At 40.7% G+C, this 23,950-nt stretch overlaps 1 long non-coding RNA gene across 1 annotated transcript in view; it reads right to left on the reverse strand.

Annotated features, from left to right (window-relative positions):
- The window catches only part of LOC117282356, a 171,155-nt gene that overhangs the window by 72,052 nt on the left and 75,153 nt on the right, over positions 1-23,950 (reverse strand). Inside the window, exon 2 of the long non-coding RNA XR_004513079.1 lies at positions 13,072-13,144. This is a non-coding gene — a long non-coding RNA (uncharacterized LOC117282356). The remainder of the gene's footprint in view (positions 1-13,071; positions 13,145-23,950) is intronic.

Consider the following 23,950-nt stretch of genomic DNA (forward strand, 5'->3'; position numbering starts at 1 on the left):
AGGTACTGCTTGATTTTCTGGTATCATATTGCGGCATATTTGCTCAAAAAAAAATATGGAGTCAGAGAAACAGTCGTTGTTGGGGAACGGCTCTGTAAACATGTTCTTTCCTAGGCAATGTTTCAGTAGCCGTCATATGGTTGCCGCAAGAGACGCGCAGGCAACAATGGAGGAGTGGCTGAAGGCGGTGCTTCCTACCTTCCGTATGTGTACTATTATATATCAAAACTGCAGGCGATAAGCAGAAGTCATACAAAATCATGAGAATGAATATGTTCGCAGCATAGGACAAGGCGAAATCGTACATAGAAAATATAAGAGGCGTAAACTTGGCAGTGACCAAACTTACGACCGTTCAGGTGACTAAGCTGCCGTCGTAACGTAAGATACGTAAGATAGACATGATCTGCTTTGCAAAGCCTTTACTGACAAACGGCTTGTTGATAGTGCAAAAGGAGAATGTTCAATAACACGCTATATGTGCGATACGGACAGTTGATGAAAGGGGAAGCATTAACATGAGAGACAAACCCATCTTCTCGTCAGACGGGAGGTTATATAAGGACTATGACTCCAAGTGTTCAGTTGGAAAAAAAAAAATCTCTGGTCTTGACCCTCAAGGAGCTTGACGCCAAGAAGAACTGATTGGAGGTAAACTGCCAGTTGTAAAGTAACACAGTAAGTCAGTCTAGAGTAAAGTCAGGAGACAGAGTCTACATCCAGACAGTCAATTAAGAGCTGCAGTGAGGAGCTGGTAGCTGAGGCCGGAGACAGTTCAGGAGCCCAGAGGAAGGGAAACGTCCGCCGTTGGAAGCCGCTACCGAGCAACGTAGTGAAGACCGTGACTGAGAACACTAGTCGAGGTGTGATAGTGATTTGTAAAATGCAGTTACGAGTTGTTTAAGTGTTCAATAAATCCAATTACAAATCCAAACCCCTTCTATAGTCACTCCTACGCGTGACAATATCGTATCGATTTATCGCTATAAAGCGACACTGCTGCTCCTTTCTCAAGCCGCCAGAAGTTAGCAGACTGTAGAGCAGACATGTCTCCGTATTCAAATATTCGTTGTGCACGGCAGTTTGTGCGGTATCCTGAACACTGAACCAACACGTATTACGCAGCAAGGAACACACGATGCTATGAGTTTTACATATTCTACATTCGTCCAACGGTATTTCACGTAGCATGCGCAGACTGACTTGTGATTCCTGGCAAGATTTCTGTACTCAGTGGCAGTTGTATTCAGAAGGCATGAAGTTCAAATTTCGGCAAGTACCAGCTCTGCTGACTAAAAAGTTTTATGGTTATGTCAATACAACCAAGAAAATATCGAGGTAGTATCTTCACATATACATGAAGAGCAGTTTTCCTCTTCTTCTTCTTCTTCTTCTTCTTCTTCTTCTGTTCACTTCTAAAATACTCTAATCAGCTTCACGAACCGTCGCGTTTGAGTGATCACCAACCCTGCGTCGTCTTCAGCAGGTCCCGTTTTCGGTCACTGATTATATTGACTCGGGATTTTCATGCCTTTCTTCAGTCATTCCAGCAAAAATGGTGGGATTTGTTATGATTTTGACCTTTCAATTCATAACCCACAAAGGATCCTACTATTCTACGCCCAACTGGTGAAAACGCTCCCGTAAATACACCAAGAATAAAATACTTGTCAGATTAGAATTCGCTAACGATCTTCATTGGTCTAATAACTTAACCAGACGTCGTGTGCAGTAACGGTAACCATACCGCTGGTTCTCTAGCTGTTTGGGACAACAGCTGATTTTAAAAAGAATTTGTCCTTGTGCTGAATTAATAAAGCATCACACCATAAAAACTTATGGCTGAATGGGAATATAGATCCACCATTCTTACCATCGGCACTAGATTGAGATATGTGGTTAGTTTCACGCCCCGGCCGTTTTACCCCAGAGGAAAGATCCCCCGTACACATTGGGTAAGAGGCTGGATGGGGCCCAAAGCCGGTCTTGACGCTGTGGTGCAGAGAAAAATGTTTTATTCCTGGCGGGAATTGAACCCCTGGCCGTCCAGCCCGTAGTCCATTATTATAAGTCTGATCCATCATGACTCCTCAATATTTGACTGTGTATATCAATATTGTAGCATGTAGTACTGTTGTTATGCGACGATCGCGAGAAGGAACATGGGTTGCTTGGCAACGGAAGGTAAACACGTCAACAATACCCGGGATGTCGCTAGGCAACCACCGATAGCAATAGAGAAACTGTTACGGGCGGTGTTTTCTGTTGGGTCCGCCCCGATAGGATCCCAAGCCAGCTGAGTTGTTTTGAGATTTGATTTCTACGATGGAGACGAGAGGATATGGCGCTATAGTTCAGTTGAGGGAAGGACCTGAGGGCGGGAAGCTGAATAATCTCCACTGTTAATATCTGTTACTAGGAAACGGCTGTTGAAGACAATGCAGGCTAAAGAAGATTTAGCTCTAGTGATTTGTAAAGTATGCAGTTTAGCGATAGCGCTGTAATTACTTTAATTCCGAGTCGTGTATATGAGTGGTCAATAAATCCATTCACCCGTCTGTAGCCACGCACATACACGTGACAATATTAAGTTTGATTTTATCAATTTACTGGTGCCTACGTGCAGGACTACGCTGTGTTTCGGCAGATGGACTTACTACCAGCTTCATGCTATTGGTTGTCACTTAGAAACAAATATTTGTATTATGTTTATATTTGGCCTACTTCTATCTGATAAGGAAAGTCTGAGGTTATATATACCACACATTCCAGTAATCTGTACTTAAAAATTTAGAATAAAAAATTGAACAAGAAATTTCTGAACTATCATTTATGTACTGATCTATACATTCTACAAATTCTATAAATAACGACAATTATGTCTCCATTTGTCGTTGCTGAGTAGCGGTTCCTATTTCCACTAACAATCGCTCCACAACTAACATCGATTCCTGACTGCCGCCTTACGAGTCGACTCAGCAGTTCGAACAATTTTTCTGTTTTTGCCTATGTATTATTCCCCGCGGAACGTGTTTACTGAGACGTTGCCTAGCAACGATAGTGGGGGGGATACACACAGACACTTAAGGGATCTCATAAGACTACCTTTACTTTTTCAAAGTTGGGAAAATACTGATAGCCTAATAATGACTAGAAATGTACGCAACAGGAAAGAATTTTTCATGAGTTCTGGTGGAAGCTTTTTGTTAATAATATTGCCGACGGTTTGGATCAAATTCGGGATCTTCCGAATAGCATGACAGGAAACTAAAAATGCTGTAGTGCTAAAAGAAACCTAGACTACAGGTTCGATCATCTCCCGAAACTTTGTGCATATTAAATACACCCCAACGTCAGACAATGTAAGACACCGTGTCTGCCCCTACAGTTGCTAACAGCCCGCAAAACTATTGCCGCAGAAGCCCCTCCGCACGGAGCGCAGAGAGAAAAGGGAGGCAAAGGAGTGTACCGCTGGAAGCTGCGGCCGATGGAGATGAGTGCTACAGGTTCTCTTGCGTGAGGATGTCGGGTGGGCCCCAGAATGAGTCCCGGTATGAGATGGAAAGTAGACTCCTAGGTCCCGCAGTGGACCAGACTGTAGTTAGCATCGCTATCGACTGAGCTAAAAGTACAAGAGGTAAAATTGTCCCTCTGCTTAATTAATTACGCACCATGCCATGAACACCTAATGGAGAGTGGAGGTATAGCTTCAGCAAGAAAGGTGAAGTGACTGATGGGCTTCATGCTTCGGCCGTTTTACCCATGGGGAGAGAGCCTCCTGTGCCCATTGGACAGGAGGCCGGGAGGCCCCAGAGCCGCTCTGGACGCGGTGAAAAAAAAATATCTTGCCTCTGCCGGGAATCGAACCCCGGCGTTCACCCCTCAGCCCGTCGCTATACCAACTGAGATATCCCATAGAAAACAAAGATAACAGCACTGGGTAACGAGATCGAAACAACATCCGTTGTTAGGTAACAGATTGTTAATAAGTAAATATGCGCAACCGTTACAGGGTAACGCCTTCGCAAATAAACACCTTTCCACGGAAACGGTTGGAGTACAGCAATTAATGGTGTTTTCTACGCGGTCCGTGCCGAGGTGTTACAAGCAAGGGAAAAGATTAGAAGTAGTTAGTTAACCCCTTGTGGAGGTGGGGTCGAATACCTCCACCGTGACCCTGTGAGTAGTAGGAGGCGGCGAAAAGGGAAGTCTCAAATCTGAGACAGTAAAATATGGTCGCGAATCCCAAGGAACTCGGACCCGAGAAAGACTGCGCTGGCAAGGACAAGCAGCATATACATAAGACAGATCAGTCCTCTCGTCAGAGAGGGCGCCCCAGAAAAACAAGATCAGAACTGTCAAACAGTAATAAATAACTGGTCATGAACCCTAGATGGAGCTCGACACCAAGATTTACTGATTTTCTGTGTCTGTGTTGCCCTGTATAAGCTGAAGCCTGGAGACAGGTCGATTTCCCGTTCAGGGAGTGCTACCAAATGCCTATAAATAAAATTTCGAAACCAAGAAATGGGAGGCCTTGTGTCACAATAAAATTCTGAAGATGCCGTTAGTGAAGGAAATGAAAATACCTCCCCCCCACATGGAGTAGAGTCCTTGTTGAGAAGCCAGTTGTTACTCAAACCGACATTCCCAGAATTTTATGGGCCCTGAAAGTTCATTACCGTGTTCACATGAGCCAGCAGCTGATCCTTATCCTCAGCCAGATGAATCCAATTTACGCCCTGAAACAGGACTCCTTTAAAATCGGTTATAATGTTACCCTCCAATGCATACTCTATACCCCACCTCATCGTATTTTGTAAAAGTTACGAATTACGGAGGTATTAATTATAATTAATACCTCCGTAATTCGTAACTTTTACATAACTCTATAATTACTCTATAGAGTAATATAGAGTAATATAGAGTAACTCTATAATTATAGAGTTTTCCAAAATACTATCACTTCATCCCTCTTCGGTCCAAATATCTGCTCAGCGCCACATTCTCAGACAGCCCCGATTTATGTTCCTCCCTTAATGTAAGACTAAATTTCGTGTTGGTGCAAAATAAGAGGCGAATTATGTATTGCACGGAGTGACAAATTATTTAAAGATGATTTAAGATTTTTCAGATATTCTGTAATATTATTTATGATAACCGCAATAATACTGACAAATTATAATTTATGAAGTTGGCGAGATGAAACATTCGTAGGCCATTCAGTGTTCTAACCCCGTATTCATCTGCACAGTCTTGGAAAGCCATAAACACTCTAAGGACAACCGGCCGAGAACTGAACCACGCAGCTTCTGACAAGATAGGACACCTAAGGGCATTTTCATCCGACTGAGAGTGGCATATGTAACGTTCAAGAATCTGTTAAGTAGTCTATGTTATTCCATTATACGAGTAATTATTATAATCAGTCACAAATATCATGATATAACAATTAGTACACAATCTCACTTTTGATAATTCTTCCGGGTGTATTTCCTTGTATCAAAATCATCTTCCTTCATACTATAATTCTAATTGTATGTAAGAAAAATAGGCTTAAACATTCTAATTTTCTATCATCAATGCCAACATAGCGGAGATGAGAGAATTTCTGAGTCAGGAGAAATACTATCGTCACTTATTCTATTGTTCTGCAATGATGGGCAGAAATGTAGCTTAAAAATAATTTTTCCTTTCTTGTATAACTTCAACGTGAAGACAGCGTCAAATCTGTATTTGGCTTCTGGCTTGACGATAACAACCAATAACCATGGATTCCAGGCACTATAAATCCTTTTCTCTCGCTCTCTCTCTCTCTCTCTATGGTTCTACATCCATTTGGACCTTGGCCACTTTTTCAGTTTCTTGAACTTATACAAAGTCGGTAGGACTCCTTGGATGGGGGATCAGCTCGTCGCAAGGCCGCTATATGAATCCTTGATTGAGATAAACATATGAATCATTATAAACAGATGTCAGTAATCACAGGCTTGGTGATGGTACGATTCTTCGAGGTTATATCTCACACACACAACTTCCCGGAGCTGAGAACACGTGTAAATAACATCCAGGTGAAGCTCCATATGTTTGTTAACACGATTCGGTGGCTTTAGTCCTCATACCCGTTAGATAGGAGCCCAGAGTCGACCTTGACGTTGTCTCGAAGAGAGAGGCCCTCACCTCTGCAGACAGAGCCACTGTTGTCCAGTGTTTATGAAGTCATTCATTAAGGCAGTCAATTATTACTATTACTAGAGACAGCCACACAGACACGAGCATATAAACCACTCCTTACAGGCAAAATTGGCTAACATTTCTATAAACCAAGTCACAAAGCCATATATACAGGAGCTGAAACAAAAGACAAGCTCTTGTTGACAATACATTCTCCCTTCCTGTGCGGTACAGATGTCCACATGGCACGTGACCCACAAGACGGAAGACGTTTTTCATTTGTCTCCTTTTCATTTATTCTTTTGTTTTCCTTGTCAGACTTTTCTTTGTCTGTACAATTTTTCGATCCTTACTTGATCTTTCATTTCCTACATGTCTTAAGTTTATCTGTTATCACATCTCCGTCATGTCGGAAGCCGTCTGTGCGTGTACGTGAACTTTGGGAGTTTTATGCGGACAGGTAGCAGGTAGGCCGCAAACGTCCTTTTGTTCCAGTCATTTTCTAAAAGAAAAAGGACCCAAGGAGATATTAAAATTCTGTAATGTTTTCGGAACTCAGAGAGCAGTAAAACTGGTGTCGGATAGCAAAGTTTATGCCATTCTCGAAAACGAGGAAGCTTCGGAAAACTGCAGACTTTCCTGTTATGTCATTTGGCGTCCATGTAAGTATGGGAAGTAATGCATAATAATAATAATAATAATATTATCACACTTAGCTGACTTTTCTCTCTGATCAAAGAAGTTTACTTAAGCAGTAACAGCTGGACTCGATTCTCGACCGGGATGCTGAAAATCGTGAATGGATATTTTCGTGGATTTTCTCAGACACTCGATTTGAATTTCAAATTAACATAGAACCTTTCTTTCTATACATTCTTCATGATAAGTGGTTCAGTTTACATTTTATGGTACATCAATACTGCAGTTGATAGCTTCGTTACCACACCAATGAAAGGACATCTTCAGAGGAATGGTATATAAATTGATTGACTAAAGATCTTAGCCTGCTTATTAGGTGTTCAATTCTATTTCGTAGTCAAAACTTGGCCTCTTCACGATTTAGTAATATTGACAAATTATTTACACAGAGAAATAAAAACTGCATACAAAATTGTGCGCAAATCTAAAGGGAAAGATGGATGTACTGCTTAGGAGAGTCGGGTGTAGTGGAGAGGCTGATATTAAAACGGATCTTAAAGAAGGATGATTGGAGGACGTGAACTGGATTCAGATGGCTCATGATAGAGGCTACGGATTAGCTCTAGAGAACACGGTGATGAAAATTCGAATTCATAGAACGCGAGAAACTTCTTGACTAGCTGAGACATTGTCAGATTTTCAAGATGAATTCTGCGACAATTCTTTAATGGTTCAATAAATTTTCGATCTCCCAGTGGTTAAGGCACTATACTACAAATCGGAAGATCGCGGGTTCAGATACCGATGAGGTCACTGGATTTTTTCAATTGACCTAATCCTTCCAGCCGCACTATGGCCCTGGGTTTCACTCAGCCTCTAACAGAAATGAGTACCAGGAATTAAATAAATAATTTTCCGGGACAGTAAAGCGCGGCCGGCGCGTAAGGCTGACAACCTTACCGCCATCTTTGAGTCGATTGTCTAGATAATGTGGGACCCTTAACGTCTCACAACCCTACGGGCCTTCACGGCCTCTTACAGGGATAGCTTTACTTTTTTTTTACTATACTTCTGTAACGAATGTTTTCATTCTGACGCTTAAGAAAAAATGTATTTTCTCACAAATTTTAAAATTTTCCCCTCTTCATAAGAGACATTCTGAGCAGTTACACATTTAAATGCATGAATGAGTTAGCAAGGTCCGTCAAGTGCAACAAAATTCATATTAAAGTAGAGCCTTCACATATTTTCGCCACTACTCGGAATAATCTTCAGACGTCATTTTCTCGTGAGGTGAGACTAAGCCCACTTGGTACTGCGGCCGCCCTTTGGCCTATTGTACTAGCCCTAGATGATGATGACTGTGGAGCAATCGGTGGAATGCAAATTGGCAGGGGAAACCGAAGTACTCAGAGAAAACCCTGCCTCAGTGCCACTTTGTCCACCATAAATCCCATATGATCTGATCCGGGCTCGAACTCATGCCTCCGGAGTGGGAAGTCGACGACTAACTACCTGAGATATGGTAAGGCCTTCACCGTAAAAAGATACAGCCAATACTACAAAAAATACTTTACACGTATTCTACCATTAGAAATCGAGACGAAGCTGAAACATTAATGTAATTAAAATAAAATACGTCGGTTAAAATAATTTGCTAGTATTAGCTAAAATTTAATTAAAATCTTGTTGAGAAAGTACATGAACATACTGAAGGCCGGATTCTTTCATTGCTGGTACGGAGAATATCGCTGTGTGGCCGTACGTCCGTGTGCAAATACAATACATGAATTGTTCACTCGTTTTTTTTTTACTCGGAACTTATTAATAAAGAGTGATTACTGACTACCGTCTCTGCAGGTAGCATCTGACTCCCTCCATAAATTTCTCGTTGTTTTGTAGTCGTAAAAAATGAGTAACGTCAGGAACACAAAGTAAGTTCCTATCTAAGGGCCGCGCCATAGCTCAAGCGGTTAGTCGCTGGCTTCCCACCGCGGCACCCCGGGTCTGGTCAAGTGGGATTTGTGGTGGACAAAGTGGAGCTTGGGCAGGGTTTTTTTCCGAGTACTTCGGTTTCCCCTGCCAATCTTCTTTCCACCAATTGTTCCACAATCACCCTCACCTATCATCCGGGGCTGGCACAATAGGGCAGAAGCCCCAGTGCAAGGGACTTAGTCCCACCCAACTAGCAATAAAAAAAAGGTTTTGTTTCAGCAATTTGAGAGGTTGCAATATTGGTATTAATGACGGGCTAAATTCAATATTTGTCGTTGAAATGATTTCATGTGGCATGATATACTTGCCAAGTTTCATGAAGATTGCTACAGGCGTCCAAGTTGCGTCAGAATTTTGAGGGGCTGTAATATTTGGTGTTACTGAAGGGTGGGGTTAATAAATTACGCTCTTCAGATTGGCTCAAATGTCCTGATATACATACCAGGTTTCATAAAGACTGGTTAAACAAATAAAAAATTAATAGAGTGATACACAGACAGATAGCAAAATGATCTCGTAAGCTTAATTTTATTTTTCAAAATGAGGAAAGTAAGCTAAAATATGTAAAATAGTCGTAATTATTGTTAAGTTCAACAGGTAGAACGGTTAGAAATAGGAATTTTGTTATAATTGCAAGTTTCCTTCTACATTTTTATTACACTTCGCCAGAATTATTTCAGAAATAATTTACCATTTAAAATTCATTTTTATTTTCAGCTCTATGGAAGTTTAAGCGAGTTTCTAATTGTTCATACTTTACTATCTTCTGGGATATAAGGGAATATATTCTGTTGAAAATCAACCTCGGTTGCGTTAAGAACGGATATTTTACTATCTTCTGGGATATAAGGGAATATATTCTGTTGAAAATCAACCTCGGTTGCGTTAAGAACGGATATTTTACTATCTTCTGGGATATAAGGGAATATATTCTGTTGAAAATCAATCTTGGTTGCCTTAACAACGGATTACACGGTATCATATACCAGGAGACTGAACTCTTCATAACCGCTGCTATGGGAACCTGAAATCCTATATAAAATATTTTATTTGCATTTTTAATTAATATGCAGTATGGATTTTGTAAACCTCATCATAACTCTCGTAATTTTGTAATTTCTTCGACGAATCTAATAACTTTTGCTTGCTTAAAAAGGGGTCTTTCACGTACAAAGTCTCACAAAAATCGTCGGTATGTTTTTGATATATATTTCTTATAATATATGTATTCGATTTGTATGTATCTCACGGCCTCACTGGAGTAAACTTAATAGTACACATATTATACACATGTCTTTAAGTGTCATTTTCAAGGTTATTGTTTGGAAAGACTAGGACAGTAATAGATTTCACGCCATCATGTGGAGACAATATATCATTCTGACCACGTCATGCTAAAAAACATATGTTCTATTAGCTGCCAAGAGAAAGAAACAAATGCACATTGTAAGAGGTTTGATATAACAGCGTCAAGTTTAAATATTAAACGAGTAGGCTTGATCGGTCTCTTAAACCCAGCCCCTTTCAAAACATAACCATCCCTAAAAAAATCACAAACAATAATTTTGCTATTTTGACCAATAGCAACTTAGTTTTCCCAATTCGAGCAACCGAAGAAGGAGGTGACATCTCGGATATACTGAACGCTGATTGGTTGTTTAGTACCGAGACAACTTTCTTGTAGGCATGTACTTATAAATGCATGCATGTGTGGGCTTCGAACTCAAGTGAATACATAATTCATTTGCTGTCCTCGTCCTCCGCAGCCTTCCTACCCCCCTTCAACAAGATCAAGCATCTGGAACGACATCTGGTGTGAACTGCAGTGATGGAAATGACAGATGGACTCTAGATTCTAGAAGTGTGAACAAATCCTACTAAATTCCTTATACAAGAGAGGAGTATGGGAAGACGAAGAGAATGGTTCGAATAAAGGACTTCTTTGGAGGATAAAATATTTTCTTTAAATGAGATACAAGCCAGTAAAAGTAAGCAGAACAAACAGCGTCCGTCTAATTAAACAGAATTAAACAATTCTTCCAGGATTTGAGATTTTCACAGCTGTGGTTACGAACAGTTCCATTTTCTGGCATATACCGCCGTGCAGTCCGTTCATGTTCAACGGACTACATGGCGGGTAGACTCAAGGGACATGTGTATTGGAAATAAAATATCTGTTCCATTTTCTCTACAATCTCTGGTCGAAATATATTTGTCTGACAAATATACAGCGAGTTACACTCGAAACGAGAGGACAAACGTATGCAGGTCTTCATGTAAAGGACTCGTTACATGTGTCATTTTAACGAAACTGAAACGGGTTGATACATATTACGTACTAATAATCACCAATATCAAAGTTGTTACATTCGGAGAAACGGACGAAAGGTAGAAAAACATAGCGAAATAGCAGCAGTACTTCTGCAAATATTCGTTGCGAATGCGCCGTGAAACAATCGGTACAAAAGACTGGCACGAGGAAATGGTGTGGAACATAGATATGAAAGTCTGCAAATATTCATTTCCAATATTTTTGATATATTGATCATTCAACAAAATATAAGGAATATTAATTTAAGGCTCTAAGTAGTGTGACATACTTCGTATCGCTTAACTTTTATGTGACATAATAGATTTGTAGTTTTGATAAACGGAAACCTGAGGTGTCATAAAGAAAATAGTTATACAAATAGTTACTGTATTCCGATGTATTATAGCACTGTTTTAGTTAAACATATTCCATAGTAACCGCGTGAATGGGGGTCTTTTAACTTATTTGTCTTTCAACAACCCAATTGCTTCAGGTATAAATAAAACATAGGTCCAACTAACTAACTTCCTAACTCCATGGAGCTGAGTCCTTCTTGAGAAGCTGCCAGTCTATTAGCTATTCAAGTATTTCCGTACCTTTTATGGGACCAGAATGTTCATTACCGTGTTCACAATAGCCATCTACTGACCCCTATTCCGAGACACGTGAACTCAGCCCATACCACCCTATTCTACATCTCTGACAACCACCATTAATGTATTCTGCCACCTAAGATTAGGTCTTCTTGTGTTCTTTTACCTTCTGGTTTTACTACCAAAATCCTATATGCATCCTTCTTCGCCTCTATACGTGCTACATGCCCTGCAATCTCGTCCTCCTTGACTTGATCACTCTAATTATATATGGAGGATAGAACAAATATGAAGCTCCTCATTATGTAGTTTTCTCCATCTCATATCAATTCATCCCTCTTCCGCATACGCCTTCATGGCACAGCGCTTCATTACAGAATCAAGTACAGGAATAATTTTACCTTCAAATGATAGCATCGTTAAACATACACTCCGTGGCCTGCAGTCCGCAAGTGAACTATACCGACCGAGCAACCGCCGCTTGTCGGCGAAGTTAGTGCCTAATTTAGCGTATAGATGGTGTCGCGTGGTCAGAGCAACGGATCCCCACGGCCGTTAGTAAAAGGTAAAGTTATTCTTGTAACAGGCCATGGAGGCCCATAGGGTTGTGAGTTATTGAGGCTCGCACAACTTCTGAACAAGCGGCTCACAGATACAAGGTGTTACGTATCATGAGACAGTAGTTTTCAAATATATCAGCCTGAAATACAACACTGGACGAAGTTTGAGACACAAAACAAATATCTGGAAAAGAGTATCATCCAGAGGGAAACTAGCTATGAACTTAGAACATATCACGGATTTGCACAAAGATACAGACAGATTAAAGAAAAAACATTAACCACAGAAAACCCTGATGAAGGAAGATAACGGTGTACTCTTTCCCGATTTCCTTACTGTTGTAGAGGATAACAAAAATGTACATATTTTAGTGAGGAGCACGCGGTAGGGCAGTATGCTACAAGCAGGAAAGTCACGGGTTCGATTCCCGTGGTCACTGGATTTCTTCAATTGACCTAATCCCATCAGCCGCATTATAGCCCTGGGGTCGATTCAATCTCTAACAGAAATGAGAATAAGGAATCTTCCTGGGGGTAAAGTGCGACCGGTCGGCACGTAAGACTGAAGAATTCACTGCCATCTATGAGCCGACTGTCTAAACAATTTGGGAGCCTCGACGTCTCACAACCCTATACGTCTCCACGGCCTGTTACAGGGATAGTTTTACCTTTTTTTTTAATGAATAAAATTTAAGGTTCATGGATCAGTCCCATTCACCTCACATTCTCAGAGTACATTGCTAAAAGATCAATGTTAACATTATCTTGAAAGTGACCATTTTCAAAGAGGTTTACTTACCAAAATTCTGTATGCATGCTGCTTCACTCCCGTTCTAGCTATATGTCATAGCATCACAGTAAAGTGCCCAGGCCTGCAACAAAAAATGTAGGGAATCTGATCTGTCAGCAGGTAAAGAATTTTCCTTCCCCATTATGGCTATAGGGGAGAATTCTAACACAGCATGTTTCGGTTACTTTGGAAAGAATCTTTCAATCAAAATCTTGTTTACTCCCTGCAAAGGGCATTTGAAATATTTAACCTCACGAAACGTTCTCATTTGTGAAACAGTGTTCACATTTCTACCACCTTTAAACACGTGGCTGGAGAAGAAAAGGCACGCCAACGAATTCATTTCCTATTGTCTTGCTGTGTTGTGAGAAATAAAAAACAAACATAGACCCGTCTTTTTGTTAGTAATTGCGTGATAGAATATCCCAACAAAAAGAATTGTGAGAAATTGGGCGGAAAATCCTGATTTTACATTGTACGAGTACTATGAAACGATAAATCATTCTTAGAGACTCAGACGTTTTGATGCACCGTCACTGTATATTGCGCCGGAGGCGGTCGTCAGGGTTCGGTAGTGATTGAGAAAACCCACAGGATACTGTCGGGTAGTTACCGTGAAGACACTTCAAATAAGTCACAGTAATTTGACATGTAGGATGAAGATTTTGGAATTTACACACTTCATAAAAATATTCAGGGGCACGCGGTAGCGTAATTGGTTGAGGCACTATGCTACAAGCCGGAAGATCGCGGGTTCGAGTACAAACGAGGTGGATTTATTTTTCAATTTACCTAATCCTTCCAGCCGCACTATAGCCCTGGGGTCGACTCAACCTCTAACAGAAATCAGTACAAGGAATCTTCGTGGGGGTAAAGAGAGGCCGGCGAGTAAGACTGATAATTTTTCCGCCATCTCTGAACCGATTTTCTAGAGAAAATGTGGATAGACTCAACTTCTCTCTCACAACCCTATGGACCTTCAAGGCATGTTGTAGGGACATCTCTACCTTTTTCATAACAATATTCAGGAAATTGTGGCAAATATATTGTAGCGTGTAGTACCGTTGGTATGCAACGATCGCGAGAAGGAACATGCATTGCTTCTTAACGGTCGGTAAACACGTCAAGAATAGCCGGACTTTCGCTAGGCAACCGCACAGATCAGCATTAAAAAAAAATGTTGGAAGCGGAGTTCTCTGTTAGGTTCGCCTCGAGGCTATATAACCAGGACCCCAGACCAGCTGAGAGAGTTAAGTTGTGTGACATTCGCCGGCGAGTAACGATGTGATCACAGAAGCTGAAGAATCATTGTTAAACTTCGTCGCCAGGAAACGACGAGTGAAAACAAATTGAGAGCACTTAGCATGGGCTCTAGATATTTTTAAAGCGTGAAAATAAACGACAGTTTTATAATTATTTGTAGTTACAAGTGATGTTCGTGTCTAAGTGTTCAATAAATCCATTCACCAATCAAAACCCCGTCTACAGTCATGTATACACGGTCATATTTTCAAAGTATGACAGTTTATGAAGAAAGCAGTCTTCTGGGATTTGGCACCTTGTATATGTGGTGTTAACCGACGTTTCGGAGGAACGTATCGCCTCTATCTTCAGGGTAGAAGAAAATTTTTTTCTACNACTAAACATCAAACGCCCGTCACACGCAAGAAAACATTTTTCTTCATATTACTTCAATATCTTATAGAATATCAACTTGGCAGTTCAGTGGCTTCGATACCTTTATAAAGAGAGGCATACCTGCTTCTAATGGAATATAATACTTCTTTCTCACTTGTTTTCTTTCTTTCACACCTGACTGCTTGTTTCCAAGAGTCACATTAAGACAGCAGACGTAATTACATTATACCTGAAAATGTAAACCTGTTACTACTGAAAAAGAGAATCCTTCATAATGCCTTCATTGTTTTCTGAGCAATAATATTGTTAATGTTAATGTGGTTGTTCCATTGATAAAATGCATAATGGGAGAACAGCAGACCGCGATGGGCTGAGGACGAGTAAACACGTCTAGACAGAGAAGTAAGTGTTCAGCGTTAGGACAACTGTTATGAGACAGAGGAATATATATGAATGGCTGAAAAAAATTGAAAGTAGACCTAGTTAGTTAGTTAGTTATTTAGAGAGGGTGGGTTTCCCCATGCACCGCGACCAGTTTGATCTATTGTGCTTCCCTCTATGATATTCTACCAGTCTCTATACCCTACCGATAAATGGTGCTTACCATCAGTCCCGCCCATGCATCGAGACCGGCTCTACTAGCTGAGAGGTATCTATAATGCTTCCCCCATCTACCAGAGGTATTAGAGACTGCTGTTGGGCGGGAAACGTCAGTAATTTTGGCTCAGTGACCTCCTTTGGAGATACGAGGTTCCAAGAATGTAGCTGATGAGCGTTGGGTGCAGTCATTGGCTGTAAAATGTTTTGCTATTAATGATCAGACGATCAGAGTATTGGGGACAACCGAAGAAACGTCACTGGTAAAACCTGCATCTGAAATCGGCATCAATCTCGGAAAACAGTGGAATAAGAGCGACATAAGGCTCAACCAAAACATTATATCCTGATGGAATCAGGAAACCCATTAACCGTTTGGCAAAATTCATTAAAGTGCAGGACAATCACTTAAAGAATATGATCCAGGTTGAGGTTCTCTTACCCGTGATTGTGAAGAGTATGATCTTCTCGTAAAGCGACGTAATTCGGGAAAAAATAGATGTTTCAGATCTTCTATCTTCAGGGAAAAATATTATGCCAATAAATCCCGCCTGTTTCTTAATGAATATATTTTGTATCCATAGTGTGCATATATTAACCGTCTTTTAGTGCATACAATCTCACTCATCACTTCACACTACATGTTTCGGCATCATTCTGCCATCCTCAGGTACATGTAACGTGAAGCGATGAGTGAGATTTTATGCACTAAAATACAACAAGAATATATTTTGGTTTACTTTTAAACGCTGAAGATAGATATGATATATTACTCCGAAAAAAATCAGGGTTTTCCAACCTACACGACGTTACGAGACAGAAAACAATTATTATAAAAGCTACAGCTAAATCCTGTGACAATGTCTTGTAAAAGTTCTAACATATTTTCTTCTAATTTTGTTTTAATTAGGCACATATAAATATTTGCAACTTTTATTTTCTACATACGAAATGTCGTGGCGGTTGTTTTATGCTGTTAGTGCCCCACCGACCTGCGAACATGACGCAGAATCTGTCACAGAGTCACAGAACACAAAGCAATATTCCCCAAAGGAAATCCAGCCTTACTTTGGCCGGTACAGCTCATTACAATGCCGCAGTAGCGGGCACACTCCAGACTCATAAACATAAAGGTAAAGTTAACCTGCATTAAATTAATTCAGCACCACGCCATACATGAGAGTTGAGGTGATTCTTCACCATTCTTAACCTCGGCACTAGATGGCACTAGTGAGTGGTCAGTTTTAAGCACCCACCTCCTTACCACCTCCACGGGAAGGGAATGAGAAAACCACACAAACCACCAGTCATCATAAACTGCGAGTTACGAAATTCGAACCAAATACCTCCCAGCGCTCTACCACTAATTAAACATTATGTCATGAAGACGTATGAGGGGCGTGGATGTATAGATCCATGTATTATTGATCCCGTCACTAGTTTGAGGTGAGTGGTCAGCTTCACGCCCTTGGACTGTTTACACCCGGAGGAAAAGCCCAAAGTACCGATTGTATAGGAGGCTGAGTGGACCCCAGAACCGTTCTGGACCGTGTAGAGAGGAGAAAATTCATGACCTTACAGGGACTCTTAGCCCACAGCCAGTCGCTCTACCGGCTACGCTATCCCAGCTCACTGAGCTAGCCTTATTCTGTATGCGAGAACTGAGGATCTCACGGAAGTGATCAAGAGTAGTACTCTTTTCTGGGGTGTAATGCCGTGTAGTTTTGTAGAATGTAGCTACCGTCTCAGAGGAACATTCTGCCTTTGCCTCTAGGGTATAAAGACGCTGAGACTTCTGCCCTGAAAATGGAAACAGCACGTTCATTCGAAACGTAAGTAACGAGCTTCTTCCTTGATGTAGTTATTACATTAAAGCAGAAAATTCGGTAATAACCTACCAGATTACACGGCATCACAACCCAGAAAACAATAATCTTTTCAACCTGGTCTTGTGCTTGCGTGTGTTCGTGTCTGGAGGTACCGTGCACGAGTTCGAAACCAAAGCTTCGCTTGCTAGTGGCAACATTTCACAAAATACTAAAAGCTCAGCTGTCAGGGGAACTTCTCCTGCAGGGGCCCTCGGGCCCAGTGTGCGGCACGGCAATTTATTTTGCCATTGTCCATTGTGTTTGCATCCATTCCATTCAATTTTATAGAACCCCTGGAAAACCCACGTATTTGTGTTCTATTATGTGCTGCTTGGTTGACAATATTTCAGTTTGCCTTTATGCCTGACTGACCAAGCCGCCGTTTATAGGTGAGGTGCAAAGGACAGTTGTTGCCATGGTAACACATTCCTTTCTTTGATGTTACTCCATGATCGCCTGTGTTACTTCTTTATTTGATAGCTTTCACCATGCATCTCTCTTGCTACGTCCACACGCACGCACATACACACATATACAAAGCTAACAATAAGATTATTATAGTTTCCTTGTATGTAACGCATAAACTGAACACATAATGTGGGGAAATTTTCTGGCAATGTTTCATCTCGGAAACTCATCAACGGATATGGATATACTCGTAATTTGGCATTTTTGGTTCAGTTCCAATTGCATCGGTCCAATGTAACGCCTACCCTACAGCCCAAATTCGAATTCAGACACAATTAATATTGTATTTAATATCAACACACACAAACCACTTAACATAACTAGCCTAACAGCTTGGAAAAACATGCCCCCAAAGGTGCATACATAAAAAAAACTGATAACACTACATCGATATCCTGGGGCATACGGTAGCGTACTTGGTTGAGGCACTATGCTATAAGCAGGAAGGCAGTGGATTTGAGGCCTCATGAGGTGGATTTTTCCAATTAAACAAATCATTTCAGCCTCATTATGACCCTGGTTCGACTCAGCCTCTAATAGAAATGAGTACCAGGGATCTTCCTGGAGGGTAAAGCGCGGTCGGTGCCTAAGGCTGACAAACTTACCGCCATCTGTGAGTCAGTTGTCTAGAGAAAATGTGACAGCCTCGACATCTCACAAACCTATGGGCCTCCACGGCCTGTTACGGGAATAGCTTTACCTCTTAACACTGACATCCTTATGAACTGCGCAAATCACCATAACCACGCCGCAAAGGAAAATCAGTGCGAATAGATCCTAAACGAGACACACACTCAATCAAATATCTTTAAAACGAAAGGACAATGGCCACAACGAGAAACATTAAGATGTTAATTAATTTTAATTTAAAGTTAATTTATTTATGTTATATCACATTCACATGCGATACGTAAATTTGACATATAGTGCAACAATTTTAGTAAGATAGAACAGACCTGATGATGGCCGTAGGCGTCCGAAACTTGTAGTGAGGAAGAAGGGTGAGTAGATAATAAGTTACATGTAGGATGAAAATATTTGTGTACTCAAGAACTGTTCACAGTAAGAAAACTTAGTAAGTTTACACGACTTAAATTTGCCCTCAGTAGCATCCACGTACTATATTATTTTTTTTTTGGTGCGACATGCATTAAACGAAATATTTGATTGAGACTGGTTCTCTATACGGATCCAAATGAGCAGCCACCTTTCCATCTTTTTCACCTGAGGACGGATACAGATTAATTTTAATAAATGTTAAGTTGTTTTCGAAAATTAGACGATCGACAAACTGCAGAAACTCAAAAATTTTCGGGCTTCTCTATAGCGAAAATTAACAAATATTAGTTGTTCCAAAAGGATACCCTGAGTTTCTCGTAAAATTTTCAGATTTCACTTTCATTTTATTTCAATGTAATATTTTAATTGTGTGCGAAGATTGTACGAATATACATTCAAGAACCAAGCAAATGTGAAAAGAAACTTCGAACTTAATTAATAGGAGCTGGGGTAGCGTAGTCGGTATAGCGACTGGATACGGGCTGGACGCCTGAGGAGTTGGAGTTGAGTCCCGGTAGGGTCAAACCAGCCTCATATTCAATGGGTACCGGGGGATATTTCCCCGGTGGTAAAGCGGCTTGGGGGTTTGAAGCTGGCAATTCACCTTCAACTAGCGCCGAGGTCAAGGAAACGTGAATTTATATATCCACTCCCGCATGCGCCTTCATGGCGTAATGCTTAACTACTTAAGCACGGAGAAAACTTTAAGTTTTAACCTTAATCTAATGATGCTTAGGCGCATATACATCTATGTGCTGCAGAGTGACTTTGCATCCAGAGCATATTTTGCACTAGTAAAGTAGGTATACCGGCCTATGCATGAAAGTAGTCTGACAGGACATGTGCTAGACTGACGGACGACTGAACTGCGATGGCAATAACCTCTTAAGTAACAAGTATAGGTCAATCTCTCTGATTTATTTTAAATATATTTTCCATGAGATATAATGTTACGAAAGCTGAAGCCACAAATATACATTACGTGTCTCTTTAATGCTCATGTTTTTCAAATGTTGAAAGAAAGCGAATTTTATGTTTGCATACATAAATTTACAGAGCATCACATATATTTTGACTTCAGTTCTATTAAAGGGTGATTACAGAACGACAGAAACACATGCAGGTTATTCTCCTTGTCGGCTAATACAACTGCTGAAGAATACATTTATGTTATGCAGTACTGCTGACATTTTAGTGCGAAAATATATCTACACAATAAAAGTTCAATAAGATAGTTCCTTGACTCAATATGGTATTATGTATCGATATTCTATACCAATAACAAAACAATGTATTTTGACATGTCTAACCGTTGCTGGGCAACGAGAGGTGGAATGAGTTACCACGAAGATAGACCCTTGATAAACGGTCGGTTTCCAGGTTACACAAGAGTAAGGAGAGCGGTGTTTCTCCAAGCCGAGCCAAGCCGAAGTGAGCAGAGCCGAGACGAAGCGTTCTGGTTGCCACGCAGCAATAAATAACTCTCGGCAGCTTTGCCCAGCAACACATGTAAACAAGGCGATTACGCAACAGGGAAGCGAGGCGTGTTTTCTGTTGTCAGGCTGAGGGTTTATAAGAGAACTGGAATATGAATGTGAATGTCACGTGTTTGGGTGACTGGAGACGGGATTCAGATTGTAAATTGGTTTGACTTACCATTTACAGGTCGTAACTACGACAACATTTTACCCCATAACTTTCATTTTATAATAAGTTTATAATTCGCTGTATTTTTATACCAAGTATTTTATAATGTCCCCTCGTTGGTGTCCCCACCTTATCGTGGTGAGGGTGTTTGAGTATGCCAAGGACCCTGAGAGCCATACCAGCGGTAGCGTAGCTACTGGCAGGGCCTCCCTTGCTGGACAGGTCAAAGGGTAGGCATCAGACGAAGAGAGACACCGAAAACTGATGCCGGAAGCAGCGTCATCAGCGGCGACTTGAAGCACAGAGAAAATGATGCTCGAGATGGTTCAAGTTCGTATAGCAACAGGCGTTACCAGAGTGGTTTGAACGGCTGTTGTACTGCGATGTGGAAAGCAAATGGAAAAACTACCACATTATCACTATTCCTGGATAGTCTCTTTCCAAAAACAGAAGATCGCATTAAGTGGAGAAACTGTTTTGGAAGAGGCTGTGGACCTGTCATCTGACAGATTACTGATGAATGAATGAATTTTATAATGTAACAGTTATCAAGTATCCAGCTTTACTGTAATAATGAAATTGCAGTTCAATAGTGTGTGAATATAGTAATCATGTGTTTTTCCTGATGATGGCTTTAAAAGCCGAAACATGTAGCTAAGGTAATTTTAACCATGACCGTTATGTTGTTGTGTTACGACGGGCTCCAATAAAGAATTCTAAATGTTCATTTGTTCTAATGGTTCTGTAACAAAATATTATCACTTCTTATGGAATATACTATGGTATAACACGGTGAAATTATAAGCTCTGTTTCTTGTTGGTTTCTTTGTTGATTTACTTTTAAACCCTCAAGATGGAGTCCATATGTTCCTCTGAAACGCCGACCGGCTATCGCTAGACTACATGGCATTGTAGAGGAATGCATATAAGATATTAGTGGGAAAACTAGAAGGAAAGAAACCACTGAGAAAACCAAGACGTAAGTGGGTGGACAAAATTAAGATGGATCTTAGAGAAATAGGATGGGATAGTGTGGATTAGATTGGTCTGGCCCAGGATAGGGATCAGTTGAGAGCTCTTGTGAACAAGGTGATGAACCTTCGGGTTCCAATAAATGATGGGAAGTTCTTGAGTAGCTGCACAATTGGCGGCTTCTCAAGAAGGGCTCAGCTCCGTGAGTGAGTGAGACTGACATGACGTATCCCAGAAAATATAGGTTAAATCTTCACCGCAACCGCTGTGAGAACCTCAAGTCCAACATGTTCATGAGATGCCCCAACATGAAATTCACCGTTGGCGTTGTTACACGTAAGAGTATCAATGATTGCTAGCAAGCATTACCCGAGTTCAGTCTCCTCTTAATTTCCTCTTGAATCAGGTTTTTATTTGTTATCGTCGTTCCCAAATATCTGAACTGTGTCACATTTTCAAAACATCTGTTTCCTATCTTCATATCATGATTTTGCCCTGCATTTTGGCAACGAGACAGCAACATATACTTAGTTTCCTCTGTTCTTACGTCTAGACCAACCTCTTTACTTGCGTCAATTAAAGTCTGTGTGTTTTTCGTTATGGTATCTACACTATCACCCAGAAAATAATGTCTGTTCACCTCCAAGATTGAACATTATTGTTAAAATGTTAAATCATTAAAATCAGTGATAAATTTTCTGATGTTTTGTCTGCGTGTACAACATTTTTGTATAGCTATATCCTTCTTCCTATGTATTTCTTCCTGGACTTGTGTTGATGTATTTTTTTTCCCTTGTAAGTATATGACTCTGTCGTCTTGCTTATGCTTCTTGTATTTTTAGAAGTGTTGTGTCTTTTATGTGGTGGTTGTGAAACAGTTGTGAATCAGTTTCACAGCCGAAACATGTAAGGAAACGAATGTACGTTGTGTCCATACTATGTACTGTGCTGACGGAATAAAATAAAATAAATTTCACGAAAGATACAAAATGGAACAGCCTACGCAACAATAATTCTGAAAAAGACAAAATATACACTACTGAGTCAATTTGTTTTATTAGCTGTTGGTGGTTTCGACCCTTTTCTTGGGTCATATTCAGGAGTACAAATATACTGATAGAGCTAATAAAACAAATCTTGACCCAGTAGTGTCTATTTTGTTTTTTTTTCCAGAATTATTGTTGTGTAGACTGTTGAATTATATATCTTTCGTATGACACACAAGAGGATGCATATAAGAAAGGTTAGAAATGTTCACACTCAAGATATGAGCCTAAGATATAATATATTCGTGTAGGATAATGGAAGCAGTTGAAGCAGTCTGCTCAGTTTCGCTTCCGCTGACTTGCTTATGCAGCGGATATATTCATTATGAAATAGTAATTCTTATCGCGTTCATATATCAGGTTACTTTACTTTCTTGAAAAAACTGATTTCCGCTGTTATGTAAAAGTCATCATGTACACGATCAACCATCGCGATAAATAATGGCTCGAACTTAATATAGTAGGTCAACGTACTAGCATGTGAATAGGGGAAAGCTAAGATGGACATGTTGTCACTTGCTCAGGTGGCCTGCACGGTCACCCCAATCAGGACACACCACTCCCCTCGTTCTTGAAGTCTCCAGTTGATGCACAGACACTAAATATTGTGGCGTATAGACCTGTTCTTAGGTAAAGACCTCGAAACAAACAAGACAACGGATATTGCTATTCAACAGAGAGGGAAAAGAGCCGCTACAACAATATAGTTACTGTTAGAAACGGTGTTATTCAACCCGTTGCTAGGCAGTTCTTACAACTGAGCTACAACAATGGAAATGAGAGTGTTTGTATGTAGTCCATGCCAAGAAATTATCTTGAAGATAAATTGGGAGACCCAGTGTGTTGTCAGTTGAAAGTCAGTCTGTGAAGAGAAGGCTATGAAGTTGGTATGAAATGGCCGCCAGCCTGGGAGTTGTCAGGTGGAATTCAGTCTGTGAAGAGGAGAAGGCTATGAAGTTGGTATGAAATGGCCGCCAGCCTGGGAGTTGTCAGGTGAAATTCAGCCTGTGAAGGGAAGACTAGGAGGTTGGTATGAAATGGCCGCCAGCCTGGGAGTTGTCAGTTGAGAGTTCGGTTCTGCACGGGAGACTGTCAAGATAGGACCTGAGCGCTCGAAGTTGCAGAATCTCCACTGTCACAAACCGTTGCCACGGTACGGCTGATGAAGACATAGCAGGCTGGAAAAATATTTAGCGGGTGCTGTGGTAATTTGTAAAGTGTGGAGATTAGTGATAGCGCTGTAATTACTTGTAGTTCCAAGTGGTGTGTATAAACTCAGGAGGCGGACAAAATAATGGAAACACTAAAAAATTGAGGAATAGAATTTGCTCCTGTTGGCTATATTGAAAGAACTTTAGTTGGCAACACTGAATGTTCTTCCGTTTGTTTACACTCTGTAGTGCTCATGTAAGTGCATTAGTGATTGTGCTGAGTGACAGTGCGTGTGAAAGAAGCGGAAAATGAGTCTTGTACAATTTTGAAAGAAGACAGATCGTTGGTGAGCGTTTAGCTGGAGCAACTGTGATAAAAACTGCCACATCATTAGCTGTATCGAGAGCGGAGATTTCTAACGTTAAGTCAGCATACACGAAA

This window comes from Cryptotermes secundus, unplaced genomic scaffold (assembly GCF_002891405.2).
Source record: "Cryptotermes secundus unplaced genomic scaffold, Csec_1.0 scaffold971, whole genome shotgun sequence".
NCBI classification, from domain to species: Eukaryota; Metazoa; Arthropoda; class Insecta; order Blattodea; family Kalotermitidae; genus Cryptotermes; species Cryptotermes secundus.